This window comes from Cupressus sempervirens, chromosome 7 (assembly GCF_028749045.1).
Source record: "Cupressus sempervirens isolate cs-2001-9-10 chromosome 7, ASM2874904v1, whole genome shotgun sequence".
Taxonomy (NCBI): Eukaryota; Viridiplantae; Streptophyta; class Pinopsida; order Cupressales; family Cupressaceae; genus Cupressus; species Cupressus sempervirens.
Window position 1 is genome coordinate 237,408,097 of NC_143124.1, and position 22,663 is coordinate 237,430,759.

Sequence of the window (22,663 nt, forward strand, 5' to 3'; positions counted from 1 at the left end):
AAAAATATAGCTATCAAGTATCATTACTTGAGAGAGCTGGTTCAAGACAAAAAAGTAAAGATGGAATATATGAATACCAAAGAATAGATAGCTGACATATTCACAAAATCTTTTCCTAAGGATACTCACGAGTATCTAAGAGGTAAACTAGGGGTGATACCCCTATCCAAAGCTATTTAGGAAGTGAGAAAAGTGCCCTACATCAATTGAGATGAATGACATGTGTTACACATTGATGCAACATATCTTACTTTAGGGCTGCCTAAAGTAATCAAAGAGCTAGAACAAAAGATCAATCACAAGTTAGGTGATAGAGGGTGAACATAAAATTGTTAAACATCTACATGTTGAGGTGGAAAGTCTTTGGCATTTTCAAAGAAGGAGAAATACTTTAAAGAGAGAAATATAAAATACCAACTTAGAGCGAGTGATCAAAGAAAATTATAAAGTTAGAAGGAGAAGTCTTGCAAGATAGATACCTGAATATCACAAAGAGGGAGTGATTAGAGAAAGTCTAAAAGTTAGAAGGAGAAGCCATGGAAGATGATAGATGAAGATAGTCATAAGAAAGAGTAAATTGAATTTTCTATTGATCAGAACATAATTTTGTAGCCTATACAAAAGATGGAAGTTGCTGATAGAATGAAAGATTTCAATACAAATATTTTTTTCTTTTTGATAATATTGTTGGTATTGATTTGCCATCAATACCAAAGAGGAAGATTGTTGAGAAAATATTGATGCAAGTTTGAGAAAGACTCTCCATCATTGTTTTGTAACTAATGTCAAACCTACTAGCTATTGGGGAGATAATTTCTTAGTTGATTTGAGTACTATCATTTTTTTGATTAATGAAGATGATTTGATCAAATGAGATAACAAGAGCACCTAGATGAAAGTTTGAGTTATGGTATGTAAAGGAAGTACAAAGGTAATTTAAAATAGTCATGATATAGTGTATTGTTTATCTACTCAAGGTTGCAAAGGATGGATACACTAATTAAGTCTAGAAGAAAAAGGTAGAAGAATTGTGTCTATTGAGCTTGACTGAGTGCATAGTTGGTGTTGAGAAATGTTAGTGCAAGACAAGTAGAAAATTAGTTGGTATATTGAAATAACTTGTGCAATAGAAAAAATAATATAAAATATTATATAAATACTTGATAATAACTAAAAGTAATGGGCCACTTCAAGGGGACAACCTCTAATTACCTCCAATGAGAATACACTTCACAATATGATGTTGAAATAAGACTCACAACCTTCTATATATACCTAATTATGCTTAGGTTGAATAGACACAACCCTACATAACATCTAGGCCAATCTACCTACCAAAATAATAATATAATAATGATAACATGAATTAATTAAGGATTAAGATAGCCACAATTTAACTATTCATTACCCTGTATACACCAATATTAAGGGTGTAGCATGCCCCCTCTCTTAAAATGAGCATTGTCCTCAATGTTAACCAAGTGTGGATTCTTTTGAATGAACACCTCATCCTCCCATGTGGCCTCTTCAATTAGTAAATTCTTCCATTGGATGAGATATTGTGTGAGGCTTGTATTCCTTAGCTTCTTTGTGTGTGTTTGAAGAATGCAATCTGGTTCCAAAATTATTCTTCCTTCTTCATCAAGCTCTGGTAGTACTAGTTGAGTAGGAATATTCTTCCCAATTACCTTCTTCAAACAAGAAACATGAAAAATTGGATGTATCTTTGTTTTTGGTGGCATCTCAAGCTTGTAGGCAACACTACCAATCTTTTGCATGATTTGGTATGGTCCATAATATTGTAGAGACAACTTATTATTCTAGTTTTGTTGCTTCATTGAGATTTTTTTATAAGGTTGCAATCTTAAGAAGACCCAATCCCCAACTTCAAAATTTATTTTACTGCAATGTTGGTCTTCCTATTGTTTCATTCAAATTTGGAGTCCTGAAAGTACCTATTATTGATGAAGCAAGTGGTCCTCTACTGCCTAAACTCTTGGTGACACCTTTAATGATGATGTGATGGAAGGAGGATGATATTGATAAAGTGCCAAAAATGGAGACATTTTTGATGAGCTATGAAAAGAAGTATTGTACAACCATTTTACAAGAGATAGCCAATCTATCCATTGAGATTGTTTCTCTAAAATGAAACAATGTAGATATCCTTCTAAACATTTATTAACAACCTTAGTTTGTCCATCTGATTGAGGATGGTATGAAGAAACATGAGCCAATTGAGTACCCAAACATGATAATAGATCTTGCCAAAAGTGACTAGTAAAGATAGAATAACGATCACTAACAAAAAGCTTTGGTGTACCATGCAGCTTTTAGATATTCTCCAAGAAAATTTTTGCCACTATACTTGTCATAAAAGGATGTGATAATAAAATAAAATGTACATATTTAGTGAGGTGATCAACTATTACCATGGTGACATTATGATCTTTATATTTGAGAAGCCCTGTGATGAAGTCAATGGATACCTCTTCCTAATGCTAGCTAGGAATAGATAAAGGTTGCAAGAGACCTAGTGTCTTAATTATTTTCCCCCTTATTTCTTTAACAAACATAACATTCTGCCACAAATTTTTGAACATCTCCTTTTAGCCCCTCCCAAAAAAAAATATTGCTTGACCTGATGATATGTCTTTAAAAATCCTGAATGGCCACCAACTAGGGACTTATGTAGCTCTGTGAGAGTCTTGTGTTTAAGAGTGGAATTCGCGCAAAGATATTAGAACTAATAGGATTAATTTTCAATTCCTAGATGAGATTACTTGTTGCAACATTATTTTTCCACTCTGCTTTGGCTTTTATCACCCAATTTGCTTGCAATATTGAAAGGGTGCACAATAAGGCTTCATCCTTTTCATCCTTCCTAGAAAGTGCATCGGCCACAATATTTTTCTTTCCTTTCTTGTATACAATTTCAAAGTCATATCCCAACATCTTAGTGACCCATTTTTTTTGCTCTTCTAAAAATATTCTTTGTTCCAAAAAATATTTTAGGCTATCATGATCTGTCTTAACCTTGAAGTGTCAACCAATTAAATAAGGCCTCCATTATTTAACTACGTGAAGGATTGCTAGCATTTCCTTCTCATAAATAGGTTTAAATTGATTTTAATATTTTAACTTATGGCTCCCAAAAGTAATTGGTCAACCTTCTTGCATGAGAACTGCTCCTATCCCATTTCTAGATGCATCATATTCCATAATGAATTCCTTGGTGACGTTTGGAGTGGAAAGCACTAGATTTGTACACATAGCCTCCTTCAATTGCTCAAATGCTACATTAGCATGTTTATTCAAGTGAAAAGAATACTTATTCAATAGAGTGGTGAGGGGTGCTACTATATGACCATAATTCTTAACAAACCTTCTATAGTACCCTATTAATCCCAAGAAATCCCTTAGCTTCTTAATGATTTTTGGAATAGGCCATTTAATGATAGTCATAATTTTGTTAGGCTCCACCTTTACTCCATGTGAAACTATGTGTCCCAAATACTCCACCTCCTTAAGACCAAAACCACACTTGGATAGCTTAGCATAGAGTTGATGATCTTCAAGTAATTGTAATGCATGATCTACATGGTGCAAATGTTCTTCCTAAGTCTTGCTATAAATCAATATATCATCAATAAACACTAACATAAACTTTCTCAAAAACTTCTTAAAATTGAAATTCATCAAACTTTGGAATGTAGATGTTGTATTGGTAAGACCAAATGGCATCACCAAAAATTCATAATGACCCTCCTGAGTTTGAAATGTCATCTTACAAATATCTTCCTCCTTAATTTGAATTTGGTGATATCCTGATCTAAGATCTAACTTAGTAAAATACATAGGTCCATTTAACTCATCTAGCAGTCATCAATGACCATAATAGGAAACTTATCTTTAATGGTGTATTTGTTGAGCATTCTATAATTTGGATGCGTGTGCCAAGTTCCATCCTTTTTATGCACCATCATCATAGGTGACAAGTAAGCACTTTGGCTATGCCTAATAATTCATGCTTCTATCATTTCCTCAACAATTTTTTCTATCTCACCTTTTTCTATCTGTCGATACCTATAAGGCTTTATGTTTGGTGGCTGGTTCCCTACAAGTAGTTGTATGGCATGGTCATGATAACTCTTAGGAAGAAGTCCTTTAGGCATATCTCCAAAAATTATTGAGTGACAATCAATTATTTCTTGTAAATCTAGATGAGTAAGATCATTAGAATGAGAGACTTCTAATGAACATAGTTGGGCTACAAATCCATCCACTCCTTTCTTAAGAAACTTTTTCCTTTGATAGAGCTTACCATCTATAGGGATTTTTCCTTCAACCCCCTTAGCTCCACTACCTTTTCTTTTGATTGAAATCTTATGAATAGTTCTTGGAAGTTCATCTCAATTGTTCCCAACGTAGTAAGCCATTGTACCCCCAAAATAATATCTTCTACACCCTTAGATATCACATACATTGGGGTATCAAGTTGATAATATCCATGGATAATTTGATGCTATGACACTTCCCTGAACAACTAACTGTACCCACATCTACAGTCAAAACCTAAAAATCTAGGGCTAGATATATAAAAAAAATTAGAAGAGTTGGCAACTTTTTGTTAATGAAATTATGAGTACTACTTGAGTCAATCAACACTGTTACTTTTTTCTTCTTTAAGAACTCACTAGACCTTGAGAGTTTGTGGTGCTCTAAAACCTAAAAGTGCATGACAAGAAATGATTGGTTGAGAATCATGTGATTCCTCACCTAACTCCTTATCCTCCTCTAATATGGTTTCATCCTCTTCTTCCTCACTTGGACATTCAATATAGAACAATTTCTTTTCACTAAATTTATGTCCTCAACTATATTTTCTATCACAATTGAAACACGACCCTTTTTCTCTTTTCTCCTCAATTTGTTGTGGAATCAAGAGAGTAGGTTGAGGAAGAGAAGGTGTTGAATATAATTTTTCTCTTTTTAAATTATCCCCTTTCTTTCTAGGAATCAAGAACTTCTCCTCTACCCTGCATGCCAATATAAAAGACTCATTTATTGAGCTAGGACTAAACATGCGCACCTCATGTTGAATGTGATCTTTGAGACCACTAAAGAATAAATCATTCAATTTCTTCTCTTTAATTGTATCCATGCTTAAGGATAGATTTTTAAATTTTTTAATATAATCCTTAGTTGATCCTATTTGTTGAAGCTTAGCAAGTTGGCTAAAGAAGTTGTCTATCCCACTATTGCTATATTGTGCTTGGAGTTATTCTGTAAAAATTGACCATGATACAGTGAGACCCTTTTTATTCCTATGAGTAGAAATCCAATGATACCAAATGAATTTATCTAGTTCTAGATATAAGGAAGCCATTGTGACCTTTTGTCCATATGGAGTTTGATGTACCTCAAAAAAATTCTTCATTTGATTTATCCATGTTAGAGGATCCTTGCCATCAAATTTGCACATATCCACCTTTGGAAAAAAATTCCTACATCCCATAGGATTATTGAAATTTGTGTCATTATTAGCCAACATGAAATTTTCACCATGATTTCTTGAGAACTCCTTCTTTGTTTCATTCATATAGGCACTTAACATGCTTCGTATATCTAATATATATCCTCGTAGGTCACACATATCCCTCTTAACCTCTTCCTTGAACTTACTTATTTCCTCATTGGGATTACTATCTTCTATTGTTTCCCAATCCTAATAAGAGGATTTCCCTAGTGTGGTAGCATTCTTTTTGCCTCTTGTTGGAGGCCACATCATGATGGAAACCAATATTTTAAAAATAAATCACTCAAATCAAATGTAAATTCTCTAATTTTTAAATTTATTTTTTACTATAACTTACTAGAGACAAGATACCCTTACTCAGAAAAATTCAAAAAATTAGCAAATTTGCTACCTTGAGAGAAAATTTTCCTAATTTTGCAATAACTTGCTTATTTTTGCTTCAATTTTTCCAAGCTTTGAAATGTAGGCTTGATGCAAAGTAGCACAACAAAAGTGTACTATATGGGCCTTCCACAAAACTTTTAAATTATATGTATGGATTCACATTTATAATCCTTTTCAATGATTTAAATGAATGCAAGAATTTTGCATCTTTTAACAACAATTTATCAACTAGGGTAGAATTTAAAACCCTTAATCAATTATTATTAACTTCCATAAATGAAAGAATGAAAAAAATACTTTTTGTGAGACTCAATAATAGCAAGTTACCAACATTTTCTCCAATTTATAGCCAAATCCAAGAAAGAAAATAAAAGTTATTGCAATTTCATCAAAACTATTCATATTATGAAAGAATTTGACCAATCTTCACCAAAACGACCATAGCTTCTTTCAAAGATAATGAAAATCATCCAAACAAAAACCAAATCAAAGATAACTCATATACAATTCTAAAAATATAAGTTGTAGGTTTGTATCATTCACAATGATTTCATGTCAACTAAAACATAAAAGAAATTATAGGAACCAGAAAGCTAAAATATACAACATTAAAATAAGTTTTCTTCCATTCCAAATCCTTCCTCCAACTTCTCCAACTTACCATTTCATGTTTTGAAGACCAAATATATATAATTTGGAATCACATTAAACTCTCCAACTAACCTACATATACCCATTAAAATATTTAAACCAACTTTTAAAAAGTTGTCACCAAGTTGTAAAATTTGTCATTACAATTTTGGCAACTTTTGAACAACTTTTACAATTATTATCCAAATGACTTCAAAATTTTCATAAAACCTTGAAATATGATTAAAATGACTTTAGGACTTAAATTATATTAGCTCCACTCTATTTTTATATATTTGAGTGGTTTTACCATGCTTGAATAGGTTCCCCTACACCATACTCTCCAACTTTAAAAAATTTCCAAGTCCTCTTGGAAATGGGATTTCAAAAGATCTCTTCATCTTCACTTTTGGTCTTTCAATCTTTTAGCTTGAGAATATTAACTTGTTACAAAAAAAAAGTAGCATAGTAAAAGTGTGCTATATGGGCCTTCCATAAAACTTTTAAATTATAGGTATAAATTCACATTTATAATCTTTTCCAATGATTGAAATGAATGCAAGAATGTCGCATCTTTAATAACAATTTCTCAACTAGGGCAGAATTTAAAACCTTTAATCAATCATTAACAACTTCCATAAATGAAAGAATGAAACCAATCCTTCTTTTGAGACTCAATAATAGTGAGTTATCAGCATTTTATCCAAGTTATAGACAAATCTAAGAAAGAAAATAAAACTTATTGCGATTTCCTCAAAATTGTTCATATTATGACAAAATCTTACCAGTCTTCACCAAAATGGCCATAACTTCTTTTAAACGTAATAAAAATTATCCAAAACAAAACCAAATCAAATCTAGCTCATATAGCTTTCTGAAAATATAAGTTCCAGGTCTGTATCATTCACAATGTGTCCACATCAACTGAAACATCAAAGAAATTACAGGAAAAAAAACTAGAAAGCTAAAATACACAACATCAAAATAAGTCTTCTTCCATTTCAAATCCTTCCTCCAACTTCTCCAACTTACCATTTAGTGTTTTGGAGACCAAATATATATAATTTGGAATCAAATTGAACTCTCTAGCTAACCTACAAATACCCATTCACATATTTAAACCAACTTCTAAAAAGTTGTCACCAAGTTGTAAAAGTTGTCATTACAATTTTCGCAACTTTTGAACAACTTTTACAATTATTATCCAAATGACTTCAAACTTTCCATAAAACTTTGAAATATGATTAAAATGACTTTAGAACTTAAATTATATTATTTCCACTCTATTTTTATATATTTGAGTGGTTTTACCATGCTTGAATATGTGCCCCTACACCATACTCCCCAACTTTGAAATTTTTCCAAGTCCTCTTGGAAATGGGGTTTCAAAAGATCTCTTTATCTTCAATTTTGGTCTTTCAATCCTTTTGCTTAAGAATATTAACTTGTTATGAATAAAAGTAGCACAGAAAAGGTGTGCTATATGGGCCTTTCACAAAAAATTTAAATTATAGGTTTGGATTCAAATTTATAATCTTTTCCAATGATTGAAATTGAATGTTGCATCTTTTAATAACAATTTCTCAACTAGGATATAATTTAAAACCCTTAATCAATCATTAATAATGAAACCAATCCTTTTTGTGAGACTCAATAATAGTGAGTTACCAACATTTTCTCCAAGTTATAGCCAAATCCAAGAAAGGAAATAAAATTTATTGCAATTTCCTCAAAATCATTCATATTATGACAGAATTTGACCAGTCTTCACCTAAAATGACCATAACTTCTTTAAAATTTAATGAAAATCATCCAAACCAAACCAAATCAAGTATATCTCATATACCTTTCCAAAAATATAAGTTTTAGGTCTATATCATTCACAATGTGTTCGCATGAACTGAAAAATTAGAGAAATTATAGGAAAAATAACTAGAAAACTACAATTTACAACATCAAAATACGTTTTCTTCCATTCCAAATCCTTCCTTCAACTTCTCAAAATTAACATTTCACTTTTTGTAGACCAAATATATATAATTTGGAACACATTAAACTCTCCAACTAACCTACAAAAACCCATTAACATCTTTAAACCAACTTTTAAAAAGTTGTCACCAAGTTGTAAAAGTTGTCATTACAATTTTGGCAACTTTTGAACAACTTTTACAATTATTATCCAAATGACTTCAAACTTTTCATAAATCCTTGAAATATGATTAAAATAACTTTAAGACTTAAATTATATTAGTTCCACTCTATTTTTATACATTTGAGTAGTTTTACCATGCTTGAATAGGTGCCTCTGCACCAAGGCTCCTATACTATGTATTTAAAAACCCAACACAAGTTATACTCCAATTCGGTAGGATGTGATAGATATGAAGATCTCAAAAACTTGTGTAGAAATAGTAATTCTACAATAATTTTCTCAAATTTTCTCCAATTCCAATAAATTTTGGACTACAACTTCTTTAATATGGTCTTCAAAAATCCTTTAAAAAGCTTTGAAAATTTTGCTTAGATTTGAAAGTTATTCTCTTCCCAAAATTGCTCCAATGTTGAGAAATTTTTTTGCCTCTATGGTGCCAAGATCATACTCTGATACCAATTGCAATGAAATAACTTGCACAATAGAAGAAATAATATAAAATATTATACAAATACTTGATATTAACTAAGAGTAATAGGCCACTTCGAGGGGGCAACCTCGAAGTATCTCTAATGAGAACACACTTTACAATATGATGTTGAAATAAGACTCACAACCTTCTATATATACCTAATTATGCTAAATAGATACAACCATACATAACATCTAGGCTAACCTACCTACCTAAAGAATAATATAATAATGATAATATGAATTAATTAAGGATTAAGATAACCACAAGTTGACTACTCATAACCCTATACACCAATATTAAGGGCGTAGCAGTTGGAGGTGAGAAAAGTAAAGATTTAGTGTATGACTAGTGAACAGAGTATAATCCAAGTAAAGTTTAGTTGATGCTGAGCATGTGTAAATTTTAGTATGTGCTCAATGAACTGCTAGTGGATTTTGAGAAACACAATGTCTGTCAAGCATTAGAAGTTTGTTAATGACAAGTAACAACATTATGAGTTAGATCATGAATTTGATGAATCTAAGCTGACAAGGTTGATTTCTTGGATTGTGTAAAATATGTGGAAGATAAGTTTGATGAGCTGGTGGCATAGAATTCAAGGTAAACCATTTTGAGAAAAATTCTAGGAGGATTGAGAAGGAAGTTTCTAGAGGGAGAAAAATGGAAAAGTGGGAAGATTCAATGAATCTGACCTAACCTTAGAATGGGCGATTGTGATTAAGTAGAAAAATATCTAAATTCTCTCTATAAGGGGATATAAGGCATGAAGAAATAGTTGGCATGTGGGAGTATCCAAGGAAGACAAGGAGTCTAGGGTATTGCTTCATATGGAGGTTGAACTATAAAGTCTGTAATTTGCATGCAAAGAAAGAAAGCTTCAGGGTATTAATGCTTGAAGGGAAAATAAGCTATTAGAGTTGAAGTAAATGAAGCCAAGCATAATAGAAGACTAAAAGATAGATCTATGATCTAAAAGTGAGGTAATTTGTTATCAAACCGAGAACTACTGTTACTCTCTAATAATTGTATTAGTTTAGGTTAAATCCTTTGGATTAAGGTTGACCTAACAATCATTTAAAAATCCTTTAACTAGGTGACATTCTAATGGAGTCATTTAGAGTCCTCTAACGAGGCTCATTCATAATAGGGTGATTAAAATCCTTTAACCAGGACACATTAAATAGTATGTATTGTATCCTTTAATAAGGTTGGCCTTTCACAAGGCATCACTTCAGAAGAGCGAGAATTAGTAGCATGTTACTGGTGATTTTTCCCAAATTGGGTCTCTACATAAAATCCTTGTGTCATATGTGTGAATGATTTTGTTATGTTTCATGTTTACATTTCTATAATATTATTTTGACCTAAGATAGTAACCTCCAAGTTTATGTTTTGAATGATATGATGGATGCATGCAAGACACATGATAAGAAAATGTATGTATGAGTTTTGTTAAGAACTAAAAAGTTTAATTGGGAGTTTTGAACCCTGGATAAAAAATTTCACCACCACCCTCCTCCTTATTAGTTATTCTAAACTATTCAATCAATTTGTATCAGAGAATTGGTTTCTTGTGAGAGATAGTTTGAAGGTACTATATGTCAAAGATCAAAATGCCTAAGAGAGAGGTACCCAAGCTTAACAAAGTTTGATGAAGCTACACCTAGGAGGACTTGGTGATCATTCATAGACTACTATTATTGTTGAACATGTTGACCCTATTGGAGCCCTCATTATTGAAGATCTAAAGAAGAAGAAAGAGCACAATCATAAAATGTTAGAGATTTCATTTGCCCTAAGTTACTCAAAGTTTGATGACATCAAAGGTTGTGACATTGTAAAGAAGATCTGGGATGCTTTTCAAACCATCTATGGAGGAGAAAAAAATGTTTTGAGAGCCAAATCTAAAAGTCTTAGAGGTAAGTTTGATGATATGAGAATGGAAGAAGGTGAGAACATTGTTCAATATTTCTCTAGAATAAAAGATAGTGTTAATGCTATTAAACAATATAATGGTAACATTGTTGATGATACTATATTGAGGACACTTTTACCCATCTGTGCTATTAGAATTTCTACCATATAAGAACTAATATTTATACATTGCACTAATTCGACCCTTCAAGGATTGGTAGGTAGGCTTACTACCTTTGAACTCCCTAATTTTGATAACTTCAAATCTGAGAATGTTGAATTTTCTTTTAAAGCTAAGTTCTCATTGAAGAACCTAATGAAAGGAAAAAGAAAAAGAGCAAACATGTTTCCAATGATAGTGATAGAGATGAGTTAGATGTAGAACAACTTGAGTATTGCTGGCTAGAAGATTTCACAAAGGCAAAGGAAAACACAAAGGTATGATTCCTATCATATGTTTTAATTGCAATGAAGTTGGTCATATTGTTGCCAAATGTCTAGAGAAGAAAAAAATAGAAGTGGAGATAAATTCAGAAGCAAAAGAGATGAGAACAACAAAGATTACAAGGACAAAGTAAGGAAATCCTACTACATTTCTCAAGAGGAATCCAATGAAGAATCTAATGATCATGAGGATGAAGTTATCTACGTTGCAATGAAGGATGGATCTGATCAAGATGAGGCAGTTGCACTTGTATCTTATGTATTGATAGTGGTTATTCCAATCACATGACTAGAGATTAAAGTAAGTTCAATTCCCTTGTGCATTATGATTGAAACAATGTTAGATTTGGGAATGATGCACTATGTCTTATCAAAAGAAAATGATTAATTAAGTTGACAAATAAGATTATTTGTGATAGTGCTTACTATGTAGAATGATTTAATTATAATTTTCTAAGTGTATCACAACTGAATAGTGTTGCCTATAAGGATGAATTTGGAAATAAAAAACCCAAGATTTATAATGTCAATGTAGACCTAGTTTGCAATGGTGATCAAACTAGAGGTAATATTTTCTACCTTGACATGAATGATGCTACTTCTCTAGTTGTAAAATTTGATGATATGTGGCTATGGAACAAAAGACTACATATGTCATATTAATTTTGACAATTTGGTCAGTATTAGTAAGATGAAGAGAGTCAAAGGTTGGCAAAAATTGAAGAAACTAGATAATGTAATATTTAAAAAATGTTAATTAGGCAAGATGATTAAATCAAATTTCTAAAGCAAGACTCACTCTTCAAAAGAGATTCTTGAATTAGTTCATACTGATTTATGTGGACCAATCAATGTGAAAATCTATAAAGGTGATAGGTACATTATCCTATTTGTTGATGATTATTCTAGGATGATGATAGTTATGTTTTGAAAGCAAAAATTTGATGCATTTCAAATATTTAAGTGTTACTTGGCTAGAGTGGAAAAGGAAACTAGCAAAATATTAAAATATTTGAGATCTGACAGAGGTGGAGAATTTACATCAAATGAGTTTGAGATGTTTTTAATGATAGAGGAATCAAAAGATAGTTTTTTACACCTTGAACCCCTCCACAAAATGGGATTGTTAAAAGGAGAAACATATTTTTGATGGAATATGCTAGAACACTTATCATTGAGAAGAATGTTGCTTTGAAATACTGGAGAGAAGTTGTAAGTACAACTGTCTATACCCTGAACTATGTACAAGCCAAGAAAGGTACTCATTCAACACCCTTTAAATTATGGTATGGATAATCACCCAATGTAAAATATTTAAAGGTATTTGGAAGCAAGTGCTACATTCTTAAGGACAATAGGAATGGGAAATTTGATGCTAAAAGTGAACAAGGTATATTCCTACGCTATTCCACAAGGAGAAAAGTCTACAATTGTTTAAATACTAACATTGACAAAGTTGGGGAAAGTTCAAATGTGAAATTTGATGAATATACAGAAATACATGAAGCTAAACTTGCAAAAGAATCTGAAGATTACAAATCTTTTGTGTATTTCTATAATGACATGATTGATAATGATGTTGTGAATCAAGTTGCAAATCAACAAGAATAATTTTTCATGACTGTCGAGTCACATACAATGAATTTTGAGCTGCATTCAAGAACCAAGCTACAGTCAGGAGCAAAGTTGCAAAATGAATCTAGGGTACATTCTAATAATGAGATTAGTACACACGAAAGAGATACTAAATTACTTGATAGAGAATCACACAATGATTATGAAGTTGAAAAGCCTATTGAAGAAAGTAGAGTAGAACCAAGATTATCAAAGTATGCTAAGAGGAATCACCCTACTACACAAATTATTAGAGATAAAGAGGCTAGACCTATGACAAGAAAGAAGTTGAGAAGTGATGCATGTCTATTGAGCATGCATGAACTTAAATCTATTAAGGATGCATTGGAGAATGATGATTAGAGTAAAGTCATGAGAAAAGAGATTGAGTGAATTGAGAAGAACAAAATTTGGTCACTTGTACCTAGACCAGAGAAAAAGAATGTTATAGAAACCAAATGGGTGTATAGAAACAAGTTAGACGAAAAATGGTGAAGTCACATGAAATAAAGAAAGATTAGTTTGCAAAGGGTATGCTCAATAAGAAGGAATAGACTATGGAGAAACATTTGTTGTTGTTGCAAGATTGGAAGGACTAGAGATAATTTGAAAAGGAAGACAAACTATTCATAATAAATTTAGAACTTGAAGAGGATAACCCTCGATATGGCTCAACTAGAGATTAAGAAAATGGAGACACTAAGAAACTAAACCAACTTTTTAGTCTATTGTTCTACAACTAGATTTTTAGTCCTTTAGCTATATTAGTTCTATTATCTTTATGACTCTTTATTGTTATAGAAACATGTTGTAAATATGATTTTGGGTCCCTCCAAATTTTAGTTTTTATTCAATCAAAATCATCTTTCAAAATCTACCTTTGTGCAAAAATTTTGAATATAGAAAGAATATTTTAATTAAATTAAGAAGATTACCATATGTGCATCATCCTACCACCTTAATATAATAATATTTTTAATCAATATTTTCTATGTTTATCATTTCCAATTTTGCATGTTATCATGTTTATCATTTACAAATCAATGTGAATTATATTCTCAATTTATGTAAAACTTAATTTTTGAGTTTGTTTTTCAAATGAAACAAAAATATGAATGCATGTCATTTAGATGAATCTCATTCATTTCTACTTTCTCATACTTTGTTTTATAGGTTTGCATACACAAGGGGGGAATATGGAGAATAAAATAATGCACCTTAGAAGGTGTAATCCCCTTTCAATTGCGATTTCTTACAATTTCTAGTATAAATTTGCACACATGAGGAAATAAAATAATAAACTTATAGAAACTATTTTATGCCACTTCTATGGAATTCACATGTATATAAAAAATTTGAGTGTCTCTTTTATTTTATATCACTTTTAAGATTATGTAAGATCATTATAATAGTTATTTTTCAATTGATGTCCAACCATAAATCTAATGATCTTAAATTCTAAGCCACAATTATGGTCATTTGTGTATTTTCACTTTTTCTTATAAGTCTATAAATCTAATGATCTTAAATTCTAAGCCATAATTATGATATAGTCATTTGCACTTTTTAATTTGCGTATTTTCAATTTTTTATAAATAAATATTTTCATATATTATTGATCTAGAAAAGTATAAGAATTTAATTAATGTCTATAATAGACTCTTAAAGCTATTTATAAGGCTTTTTTTTAATTAGGTACAAACATAGGTGAGATTTAAACAGTATCTTTAAAATCTATAACTAATGTTTGTAGGAACAAATTATTTAAACACAAAGCCTAATTTATTAAGAACATACAAAAATTTAGATATTGTTCTGTACAATAGTTCCATCTCATTATTTCAAACTTCAATTTCTATTTTTTGTTAGAATAGTTCAAACAACTCAAAAAATCAAAATTGACATGTCATAAACTAAATAATTTTTCCTATTCCCTCTCAATATTTTAATTATTTCAATAACTCAACACTCATTTAATTCTAGTCTCTCCATACTCAATCTAGGCCTAGTTCAAATAGAGTTAGACACATTAGATATTTAATTATAAAATGTATTTGTTTTTCTAAAGTAACTTAGATATTAGAGTTGGAAAAATAGTAAAAATGTATTTTATAATATAACTAAAATGTATTTATGTTATACTAAATGTTTAAAATATATTATAAATTTTAATTTTGACATTATATCTAATTAAAATATACCATTGATAAATAGTTTTTACATTCAACTTAAAAACAAATAAAAAGTGTATTTGAAGTTAGATAATCCTCCAACATAACATTGATATTTTTCTATTAGATTAATATTCTTTTGTGTAATGTTGTTTCATACAATCATAGCCTTTGTACAAAATTTTGTGTCAATGCTTATTCTTTAATTAATATCTTGGACATTTATAAAAATAATTTTCATATATATTATTGAAAAACTGAGAAAAAAGACTTTGAGGAAGGTATAGAGGGTAGAAATTCTTCTTCAATCATGTAATAATTCTCCTTTAATATGTAGAAACCCCATGTTCTTGCAATTTTTTTCACTCCTATGTACTTGAAAAATCATAATCTCCATTAAAAATATAAAGAGTAATAATTAATGAGGCAAATTAAAAATTCAAAGTAAGAATGAAAAATAAAAGTACAATGTTCAATTATATATCTACCTTCCAAGCATCAAGGTAGTCGCTTGTGGATTAGTAGTAGGTGCATCCCTAAAAGTGGAACCATCAACAACCCTTAGAGCATTGATTCCTTTGACTTTGTGAGTGTTGTCAGTCACAAAGCCAATATCACACCCTCCATGAAAATGTCACATGGTGTTGATGTTTTCCATGCAAATCTTAGCTATAGCCCCCTCACCCTTAATATTAGGTAAGGATGATCGAATGAAATGTAGCCTTCTTGTATCATTAGACTTATCCTTGTATTCATATTTTTGTATAGAATTTGTTTCATAGATACCAGCTATTACCTTCACCCCTTGAACATGTTTATTTAGATATATAGGATTAGAATAGTAGTTACAACGAAGGGAAGGATTGTCTCTAGGATCCCTACTAATCACAATTAGATTTCCTCTTGATAAGGGATAAGATAATTTCTCAAGAAGTACCCCACCATACATGTTTATGCCTTTGACTTTGTGACTTTGATAACAAGAATAGTGGAAGATTTCAGGGTGGAAGATCTGACAGACAGTCTTATGGAGGCCAAAATGATGATCAGAAGAACAAGGATGAGGCCAATAGTAGTAGTCAGAACCAAAGGGGAAATAATTCCAATCATTTCCATGATCAGAACAATAGAGATCAGAGAGGAAGAGGAAGAGGACAAGGCTATGAAAGAGGAGGTTTTCGTGGAATATTTCTACTATGGAGAAGAAAAGCATAGAGGATTTGAATGTTGCCAACCCAAAGGAAGGTCTGATTGAAGAATAGAAGGCAAGGTTGGAGTTACACATGTTGATAAAGATGCCAAATCATCACATTTAGAAGATGTTGAAAGTGAATATGTCTTATTTAGCAAAAGATTCCTACTGAGTTGTGAGAAAGAACTTGATGAAAGGATAAGCCTATTTCACACAAGGTGCAAATGTGAAGATAAGTGTTCTGAGCTAATCATTGATGGTGGCAATATTGACAATCTGATGTCAAAAAATATGCTCATAAAGTTATAACTAAAGAGGCATAAACACCTGCATCCATACCATATTTCCTAGGTGTATGATGACCACAAGGTCATGTTCAATGAGAAATGCTTAGTGAAGTTCACAATTGGAAGCTACCAGGATGAGGTGTTGTGTGATATCATACCTTTGGACATATGTCATATGTTTTTCATAGGTCATGGTAGTTTGAAAGACATACTATACATGATGGGTGTGCAAATAGCTACACTTTGACAAAGGATGGAATGAAACATAAGTTAAGTCATTAAAGGATACAAATGAAAACGTATGTAGGGTTGTTAGAGTATTTTTTGTTGATGAAAAGAAGTTCCTAGAGGGTATAAGGCATGATATGTATTTTTCTATAATTCCAAAATATGTTAAAGAATAACTAGAGGAGGTGCTTGCAAAAGTTGCAAATTTGTTGTAGGAGTTTCCAAATATTGTCTCAGATAATGTCCCTGATGGATTACCACTAGTGTGTAAGATTAGTCACCAGATAGACTTGATTCTAGGATCCAATTTTCTAAACAAGGAAGTGTATTGACTAACACCAATAAGAAGTGAAGAGTTGAATCAACAAGTGTATGAGTTATTAAAGAAGGGTTTGATTCAAGAGAGTTTGATTCTACGTTTTGTACAATCAATATTATCACCAAAGAAGAATGGATAATCGAGGATGTGTATAGATTATTAGGCTATCAACAAGATCACAATCAAGTATAGATTTTCACTACTAAGGATGGATGATATTATAAATTGTTTAAGTGTCCAACTATGTATTTTACATAGATAGATCTAAAGAGTGGGTATCATCTAATTTGCATCACAGAAGGAGATGAGTGGAAGACTACCTTCAAGATAAGGGAAGAATTGTATAAGTGGTTAGCCATGCCTTTTTGGCTAGCTGATGCATTGATCACTTTCATTAGGCTCATGAGTGAGGTACTAAAGGTGTTTCTCAATAAGTTTGTCATTGTTTACCTGGGTCAAAGCACAAACATGTGTCACCCTTTTATAAAGGAAAAGGCTAACAAAAGTATAACTATTCACCTTTAGTGACATAAAATTGGTGTTATTATTTTGAATTTAAAAGTGAAGTAAACTAATGAAATGTGTAGAAATGGACAAAGTTTAGGATTATAATTTTAAATATTTATTTGGAATAAGAATTGATATATATTCTCCTAATTTTATAGATAAATTTTTAGCTACTATTTAAAATTTTGAAAATTAGGGGTCTAGTTCCCACCACAATAATATATGAAAATAAACTTATTTCCCTTTAATCTCAAACTATGTTATACATAACATATATAGCTAGAACAATCAAAAATAAAAATCAGCTTTAGAAACGTACTTTCTCTTTTATAATGATTCTAATCTCAACTCACCTAAAGCTAATAGTTTTCATCTCCCACCATATTTTTAAAAATAAATCTATTCTACCTAGGAGAAAATTATACATTCTAAGTGGACTCTCTCCTCTAGAACATCATATAAATTTTAAGTTTTTTTATTATAGGATTTAATTATTTTTTCTTTCTCAAAATTGACATCTTTTTTATTGTTAAAATATGCACTTATAGAATATTTTAATTACAATAAACTATATCTAATTAAAACACTATAAAATCTATATGAGAATATTCTTGACTCTAAGCTCTATAAAATGGTATTTATATGTTAATTAAAAATATCATAAAAAATAGAAAGCATTATTTAAACACCACTTTTATGAAATAATTTTATTTCTTTAGTAACTAGATACAAACTAGTATAAAACATGCATTTAATAGATATTTCCAATTGGGAAAGTGTCAAACCATATATAACTTATCTAGAATGAATTTATCTAGATCATATGTTTGAACAAAAAATATTTTTAGATAGAAATACTAAAATTTAGTCATTTTGATAAGTCAACTTGAAAAGTTACACAACTTTGTACATTTACCCACCTAGATGATATTTTAATCTTTAGTAAGGCATTGGAGGAGCATTTGATGCACATTCGTAAGGTGTTTGATAAGTTAAGGGAAGAAAAGTTGATGATAAATTTGAAGAATTATAGTTTTGTGAAGGGGTTGGTGTACTTGGGGTTTCTAGATTCATTACAAGGTTTGAAAATGGAGCCTAAGAAAGTGAAGGCTATCCTCGAATGGTGTACTCCAAGTAGTGTGCCCAAGTTAAGATCTTTTCATGGACTGACTAGTTTTAACATATATTTTATAAGAGGTTTTAGAAATGTTTGTGGACCCTTGACTTAAACAATGAGAGGGGATAGGAAAGAGTTTAAGTGAATAGTAGTAGTAGATAAGAGTTTCAATTTGTTGAAATGGAAAGTTACAGAACAATCTATTTTAGCACTTCCATATTTTAACAAGGTGTTTCAAGTAGACTATGATGCTAGTGATATTGTAATAGAAGTTATTTTGAACCAAGAAGGTAGAAGTGTTTCTTATTATAGTGAGAAATTGAATGATGCCAAAAGAAATTATTTTGCTTATGATTAGAAATTTTATGCTATAGTTTAGACATTGAAGAAGTGGAGATATTATCTTCTTCCTAAGGAGTTTGGTTCGTATACTGATCATCAAGCTTTGTACTATTTGAGGGGAAAAGGAAAATTGAACCAAAGACATTTGAAATGGGTTGAGTTTTTGCAGAGTTATACATTTATTGTGAAACACAAGAGTGGAAAGTCTAACAAAGTTGCAGATTCTCTTAGTAGAAGACAACTTTTCCTAACATAAATATAGATTAGGGTGGTTTGGTTCAAGGAACTCAAGAATTTGTCTCTAGATGATCCTGATTTTGGTGAAGCTTGGAAAGGTTGTACGGTTACTATTACACTTGATAGGACAAAAAGGTTGGATTTCATAATCCAAGATGGTATGTTATTTAAAGGAAGTCAATTACAAATTTGAATAAGTTCTATGAGAGAGAATCTCATTAAAGAGAAGCATAGTGGAGGATTGGCTAGACATTTTGGAAGAGATAAAATAATTGTATTGGTTGTTGGGAACTATTATTGGCCACAATTGCAACAAGATGTTAAAAATTTTGTACAAAGTTTAAGAGTATTTCACATGGAAAAAACAATGAAGCAAAATATAGGGTTGTATCGTCCATTAGCTACACTAGAGAATTTGTGGAAAGATGTAAGTATGGATTTCATTCTTGGTTTACCAACTCAACAAGGTCATGGTTCAATATTTGTTGTGGTTCAAATATTTTCGAAGATGACACATTTCATTCCTTATAAGAAGACTAGTGATGTTGTTCATGTGGCAAAGTTGGTTTTTAGATAAGTGGTGAGCCTACATGGTCTACCAAAGAGTATAGTTTCAAATTGACATACTAAGTTTTTTGGGTATTTTTGGTATACACTGTGGAAGAAATTGAATAGGAATTTGAAGTTTAGTTCATCACATTATTAACAAATTGATGGGCAGACATAAGTTATGAATAGGAGTTTAGGAAACTTGGTGAGATGTTTGGTTGGAGATAAGCCAAAGGGTGCAGATTTCAATTTACCACATGCATAATTTGTATATAATAATTATGCCAATAGGAGTTTTGGTAAATCGTCACTCTAGATTGTATATGGGAGTAGTCCTAGAAATAGTTATGAATTGAGATATTTGGATAAAGGAGAGACAAGTAGTGTCCAAGGAAAGGATTTCACTGAACATTTGAAGAACATTTATTAGGAGGTGAGGAAGCACATTAAAAGGATGAATACTCAGTACAAAACTCAAGTGGATGAGAAAATGACGTATAAGGAGTTCCAAGTGGGAGATGAAGTCATGGTCCATTTGAGGAAGGAGATATTTCCAATGTGTACATATAACGAGATGAAATGGATGAAATTTGGACCATGCAACATAGTGAAAAGGCATGACTATGGAAATTCCTATGAAGTAGAGAATCTTGTTGAACTAAATATTTCACTAGTATTTAATATTTTAGATTTAATAGAGTATCATGAAGGAGGTGAAGTCTTAGAATCATGGTGGAGTATTCTAGCAGCTACTTCAACTACAAAGGAGACTGAGGACATACTAGATAGTCAAGTTGGCAGAAGTACCAAGCACAAAAGAATATGAAGAATATCTAGTCAAGTGGAAAGGAAAACCTATTGAGTATTCATCATGGATAACAAGGGAGGAGATTAACTGCCTTGGTTTTTCTCTGAACACCTGAGACATGATAGGGTCACTTCTCAAATTACCCTAGGTGTCTAATGTAGGAGCATCCTGAGTGTAAGAGCAATCTTGCATCACCCAAAATTATTTATGTTTTGTCATTTTCAATAAGGGATATTTTAGTACAAAGTTACTATTTATGGAAACTTACTATTTCTAGTAAGTGGGTCATATAATCTAAAAATATTCTAATTTCATAGGGGGAGGTTCATCTTAGTCATATCATCCTGCGAGTGGAGTTGCATTGCATGTATTACAGAAGTTGTTGAGGTTTTTGGGTACAAAGCTTTTGAGTTCAGATTTGAAGGCCTTAGAGGCTCTCAAACAAGGTTTTTCCTTAACTGACTAGTTCTTGTGCCTGTCAAGCTTTGTAGTTCAAGAGATGACAATTTTAAAAAGTATTCTAGTTGAAAATTGGAGGTATGGTTTAAAATTTATGACCTCTAAAAGTTGGGGTACCTTAAAATATAGTTATGATGAACCTTATGTAATAAATCAGAAATAATTTTTAATTGGGATTTTTTTGGCATTAGGGTTTACTATTGATGTCTAGAACCTTCTTGAGAAATCAAAGTCTATCTATTTGAGGAAGGCCCTTAGTAAAGTTTAGGTAGTTTTGGATGGTAATTTGTGGTTCTCTGTTGAAGAATATTGTACAAAGAAATTGCCCATGTGGATTTGCATATTGTATTTCAAAACTCTATAATTCAACATTTGCGGCAATAATAGAAATCCCATATTTTATTCTCACCAATCATTTTTATTTCTTGATTTTTGTTATGTCTTTGTGGTATTAAGGGGAGCACCCTTCACCACTTAATTTGAATTATAATTTGTGCCTTATCTCTAGAGTTCTTGATACAACTTTGCACCTACTTTTTTACTATATAGTGGCAAGAGAATCATGGAATATGTTTGGTCTATCTATACATGTTATCATTCTTTTATTTTAGATAATACTTGGTAATATTTTAAGTATAAAGAAATAAATCAATACATTTATGTCTATTTTATCAATTAATTTCCCTATATATTTTTTCAAATTTTTCAATTTTTATATAGTTGTTCTCATTATTCAGTCCCTTTTCATCTCCTTCTTGGGGAAAATGTATCCATCTTGGAAACTAATTTACCTATCCCAAATTACCCCATTTTGGAAACTTGGGGTAACATAGATCCAGATTTAGAGGATGTTGATGTTGTTGGGTTGGTGATGTAGAGTTTGGTTATATGATAAGGTCTTATTGAATTTAATGTAGAGGGTTTGAATCAAAGGGTTTGGATGGGTGCATTTGTGCCCTTTATCTCACTCATTCAAGATTTTAGTCATGATTTCATCTTAAGAAAACTTACATACATCTTTGAAGTGTATAAAAGAAGTATTGAAAGTAGAGATTTTATATTGTCTATAAGAATTACATACACTCCACTTTTTATATATTCCAGTGAGATTTCTCTTGATCCATTAATAAGATTATGAGCTCAAAGATTATACTCTTCCCTTTGCACTTGGTATTTGGACTTAAAAATATATACAAATACCTTTTCATAATATTAAAAATATCTCATAGACAAATTCAGACATAGGTTGAGCTTGTTGTACAATAACTATATGACTTACAAGATCTCCTTAATGA